This window comes from Gekko japonicus, unplaced genomic scaffold (assembly GCF_001447785.1).
Source record: "Gekko japonicus isolate JY-2015 unplaced genomic scaffold, Gekko_japonicus_V1.1 scaffold3566, whole genome shotgun sequence".
Lineage (NCBI taxonomy): Eukaryota > Metazoa > Chordata > Lepidosauria > Squamata > Gekkonidae > Gekko > Gekko japonicus.
In genome coordinates, this window is record NW_015166537.1 from 130,030 (window position 1) to 135,607 (window position 5,578).

The 5,578-nt window shown below is 43.3% G+C and overlaps 1 pseudogene; it reads right to left on the reverse strand.

The window, feature by feature from the left end:
• Nucleotides 1-1,577: 1,577 nt before the first annotated feature.
• On the reverse strand, nucleotides 1,578-3,126 carry LOC107111347 (annotated as a pseudogene).
• Nucleotides 3,127-5,578: the final 2,452 nt, after the last annotated feature.

Genomic DNA, 5,578 nt, shown 5'->3' on the forward strand with positions numbered 1-5,578 from the left:
CCAATTTGGTGTCATCTGCAAATTTAATGAGTAGCCTCTCCACGCCCTCATCCAGATCATTTATAAAACTATTGAGAAGTACTGGGCCCAGAACCGAACCATGTGGCACCCCCACTGGACATCTCCCTCCATTCAGATGAAATGCCATTGACAACTACTCTGAGTGTAGTTCTCCAATCAATTCCCTATTCAACTAACTATCATAGAGTGCAGTGACAGGCCTCTAGTTCACTCATCAGAACATCATGGGGAACCCTGTCAAAAGCTTTACTGAAGTCCAGGTAAACAAGGTATAGATAGGAATGCTCAGTCTGGGGCAAGTGATGCACTATATTCTTGGTGCTTGGGGGGGGGAACCTTCTAGTGTCCTAGCCCCACTGCTGGACCTCCTGATGGCACCTGGTATTTTTGGCCACTGTGTGACAGAGTGTTGGACTGGATGGGCCACTGGCCTGATCCAACACTGGCTTCTCTTCTGTTCTTAAACATCAACAGCATTCCCTTGATATACAGGTCCAATTTCTTGACAAGTGGATTGGTGTAGATGACTCACAGTTGGTGGGAGAAAAGGACTGATTTAGGCAGTCTGGTCATTCACACGTGGCTGATGAATCTGTGGAGGGTTCATGATTTTTGTGGTGGACTGAGCTAGTGTTGAGGGCAGTGGCTCCAGTTCCTTGGAGAGTTTAAATCCTATGTATATATTCTAGGGTGAACCTCGCCCAATGGGGAAGAAACCCCGATTAACATGCAAAAATACTTCCAGGGATGTACAGAAAAAAGTTGCTGATCTAGTGTAGTGAGGAAGTGTATTTTCAGAGAGCAAAAAGGAATACTTCTGCGGAGGAGTGAGGGGAGGAAGATGGACAGGAAAAGGTTCTCTAAGACGGGAGGCGTACTAAAAGTGGAGTACACATAGTGAGTCACAACAGTCGACCAAATGGGGATATTCACACTGCTCCCCAGCTACCAATGAAAAGATACCACAAATCACAGGTATGTGGGGGACCAGTGTGATGCTGTACAGAAGGATAAGCCTTCTGAAGTTGGCATTAGCAAATTCTACCAGTTTTGGGGTCCAAATTACCCCCAATTTAAGACTTTTGCTTCTAAAAATCTATGTTTTGTACAATGTACGTTTGTGAACAGCTCTGTTTTGGAATGAATCTGCATAAATCAAAAGTAAATTCTCAGCTTACAGATGCACACCTAACCAGCACACTCAAGATTCCTACAGCACAGACATTGACTCCAGATTTTGATGCAATAATTTAGAGACAGAGAGGTCAGATATCAAAGATTGTAAAATAAAGGAAATACTGTAAGACTGTAAATTATTAAGCATGTTTGCATACCAAGTAAAAAGTAATATTGTTAATGGGGTTTGCCTATGTCCTTTCTAAAGTTTATATCTCTGTTACATGGCATTACATTGTATGGCACACATGGCCCAGCAAGAAAAAGTGACATTTATGTCATAATCCTTATAATAATTGAGTCTGAAATCCCTCCCTGGGCTAAAAAGTTACATCACTTTTCCTTGTGTGGGTTCTTCAATGCTGATGAAAATAACCATGCTAACTGAATTTCCCCCCATGCTCTGAGCATTCAAAAGGCTGCTCCCTGGTGTGGATTCTTTGATGTTGTTGAAGAGTGCTACTGTAATTGAATCTCTTCCCAATCTGAGCATTCAAATGGCTTCTCCTCTGTGTGGGTTCTTAGATGACTTTGAAGATTTCCACCGTTGCTGAATCTCTTCCCACACTCTGAGCATTCAAAAGGATTCTCATCTGTGTGGGTTCTTTGATGCCGCTGAAGACTGCTACTCTGAGTGAATCTCTTTCCACACACAGAGCATTCGAAAGGCTTCTCCCCCGTGTGGGTTCTTAAATGACGTAGAAGATAGCCACTGTGACCGAATCTCTTCCCACATTCTGAGCATTCAAAGGGCTTCTCCCCTGTGTGGGTTCTTAGATGTTTTTGCAGAGTGCCACTGTGACCAAATCTCTTCCCACACTCTGAGCATTCAAAAGGCTTCTCCCCTGTGTGGATTCTTAGATGTTTTTGCAGAGTGCCACTGTCATTGAATCTCTTCCCACACTCTGAGCATTCAAAAGGCCTCTCCCCTGTGTGGGTCCTTTGATGCTGTTGAAGAGTGCCATTCTGGCTGAATCTCTTCCCACACTCTGAGCATTCAAAAGGCTTCTCACCTGTGTGGGTTCTTAGATGAATTTGAAGATTGCCACTGCTGCCGAATCTCTTCCCACACTCTGAGCATCCAAATGGTTTCTCCCCTGTGTGGGTTCTTTGATGCTTTGGAAGAGTGCTACTGTCACTGAATTTCTTCCCACACTCTGAGCATTCAAAAGGTTTCTCCCCTGTGTGTGTTCTCTGATGCCGTAGAAGAGTGCTCCTGTGACTGAATCTCTTCCCACACTCTGAGCATTCAAAAGGCTTCTCCACTGTGTGGGTTCTTTGATGCTGCTGAATAGTGCTACTATCACTGAATCTCTTCCCATATTCTGAGCATTCAACTGTGTGAGTTCTTAGATGACTTTGAAGATGGCCACTTTTGCTGATTCTCTTCCCACATTCTGAGTATTCAAAAAGTTTCCCTCCTGTGTGGGTTCTTTGATGCTGTTTAAGAAAGAAAGTATGACTGAATTTCTTTCCACACTCTGAGCATTCAAAAGGTTTCTCCCCTGAGTGGATCTTTTGGTGAAAAAGGAGCTGTGATCTGTATCTGAAGTACTTTCCACACTGAAAGCATTTACATGTCTTCACTTTATTGTGCTTTGAAAAATGTATATTACCCTTTCTTCCATCTAAGAACATCATTCCACTCTCTGAACCGATAAAGGGTTTCTCTCCTGAATGAATTCTTTGATGTTGAAAAAGGTCTGATTTCTCTGAGAAGCTTTTGCCACAGTCTAGGCAGCTATACGGTTTCTCTCCTGTATGTGTTTCTAAATGTCTAAGGAACTCTGCTCTGCCAGTCATGGCCTTTCCACACTTCAGGCATTGATGGGTCTTCTTTCCACTGTGCATTCTGAAATGAACATTATATTGGGTTTGATCTGAGAAGTTCATTCCACATTCCAAACATTTGTACGTTTCCGCCAACATGTGAACTACTTGGAAATCCTCCCCTAGACAAGGAATGGAGTTATTTGTCTTCTTCACATTGCGGCTGACTCATGGCTCTTTCCACACTCCAGGCATTGATGGGTCTTCTTTCCACTGTGCATTCTGAAATGAACATTATATTGGGTTTGATCTGAGAAGTTCATTCCACATTCCAAACATTTGTACGTTTCCGCCAACATGTGAACTACTTGGAAATCCTCCCCTAGACAAGGAATGGAGTTATTCGTCTTCTTCACATTGCGGCTGACTTTCTGCCTCTTAGGCCTGCCTTGAATCCTGATATTTCTTCCCACATCTTCATTCTTGACTTCATCTGGCAATAGATGATGTAGTTCCTCATCGTCCTCATTCCTCTGATCATCCCCTGCTGGAAGAGAGAGAGAGAGAGAGAGAGAGAGAGAGAGAGAGAGAGAGAGAGAGAAAGTGTAAAAAGAGAGAGAGAGAGAGAGAGAGAGATCCTGTTAGAATCCACGCAAGGAGGAACCTGAAGTTCCAGCCACACTCCAAATATTTCAGTGGCTTCTGCCTGCGGTACACTGAAGTGTACAGTCAAACACAGTTTCAAAGTACGTTAAGCCTCCTGCATCAGAGATGCTTGGTTTGGACTCTGACCATTTCTGTGGCTCCCCACCTGTGTCACTTCTTTGATGTGAACTAAGCGCTTTTTTCCAAATGAAGCTCTTTCTGCACCCAAACAGTTATGCAGTTTCTCTCCTAAGGAAATTTACATCCACAAAATGACGTTTATTCTATGACTGAAAGTCTGCGAAGGCCACACCTCCTTTTTTCATTTGCCCTGGAGTGGATTCTCTGCTTAGGATGGAGGCCCTTGTTCCTTCTTTTTTGATTGACCTTTCTTCTTGGACCGAAATTTCACGAAAACCCTCTCCTTGGCAAGGAATGGCCTTGTCATGATCCTAAGCCTATGGCAGGGCAGTCTACAGGCTCTAGGGAGGCCTAGTGGCTCCAGGGAAGCCTGTAGTAGAGTAGCTATCAGGGCCTACATTTCCCAAGTCTCCTTTGAACACTGTGGTTGGCTAACAGGATTTTGAGGGAAAACTGACACCAGGAGGATAGTAGAGGGTGTTGCCTGTGAAAAATTATAAAAGGCTTTGCCCAAAGTGGGAGGGGGTTCACTCCTAGGAAACAGAGTTAATGTGAAGCTGCTGCAGATGGAGGAATCCCTCATCCAAAAAGGGTGAGTCAGCTGGAGGCCAAATACCTAAAGAAGGCTAGGTACAGTATAGTCAGACGCATTAGGGTTTCTTATTTTGCTGGTTTACCTACCTTTACTGTGCTCATTTTCCTACATGTTATTGCATTACAGTTGTTGTTAACTTCACATCCAGATATTTATCCGGACAAGACATGAAAATGACACCATGTCCTCCCCGTGCTCTGCCCTCAAACTTCACGGGGTGGCAGGACATGGCCTGGAATCCCTAATCCAGCATTCCTCTTTCTGACTGTGGCCACCCCCCCCCCCCCTACTGCCCCTACAGAGATATCAAAGACTGTCGGAACATACAGCCCATTGCATTAATTTCTCATGCAAGTAAAGTGATGCTCAACATTTTACAACAAGGACTGAACCTGCTTCGGCGGGGAGGGCGGGGTATGAATTAAATAAATAAATAAATAAACCAAAAGAGAAATTCCAGGTGGAGTCAGAAAAGGAAGAGGAAATTGAAATCATATCGAAAATTTACGTTAGTGGAGCACAGGAGAGAATTTCAGAAGAAAATCAGCTTGTGATTCATAGATTACATCAACGCTTTTTAACTGTGGGGATCAAGAAAAGCTATGGTTGGTTTTAAAAGATTTGAATATGCCACAACATCCAACTGTTTTGATGTACAACCTGTACTCTGGGCAAGAGGCCACTGTTAGGACAGAATATGGAAAACGGTTTCCAATGGGCAAGGTTGCCAGACTAAGATGGATTCTATCTCCCTGTCTCTTCAATCTATATGCAGAAGATATTATAAGGAAAGCTGGATGAGATTTAGATGAAGGTGGAGTGAAAACTGGTGGAAGGAACATTAACAATCTGAGATATGCAGATAACACCACATTACTGGCAGAAAGTGGTAAAGACTTGAAATAATTACTAATGAAGGCTAAAGCAGAAAGTACTAAAGGAAGATTACCTCTGAACATCAGGAAGGCAACAGTAATGACTAGTGGGGAATTACGGAAATTCAAGTTTGATGATGAAGAAACAGAAATTGTTCAAGACTTCCAGTTCCTTGGCTCCATCATCAACCAAAAGGGAAACTGCAAAGAAGAAATCAGGAGTTCCACATCTGCAACCACAGGAAGGGAGAGGGATAAGAGAAGGAAGATTTGCCGCTGAACATCAGGAAGACAACAGTCATGACTAGTGGTGAATTACAGAAATTCAAGTTTGATGATGAAGAAACAGAAATTG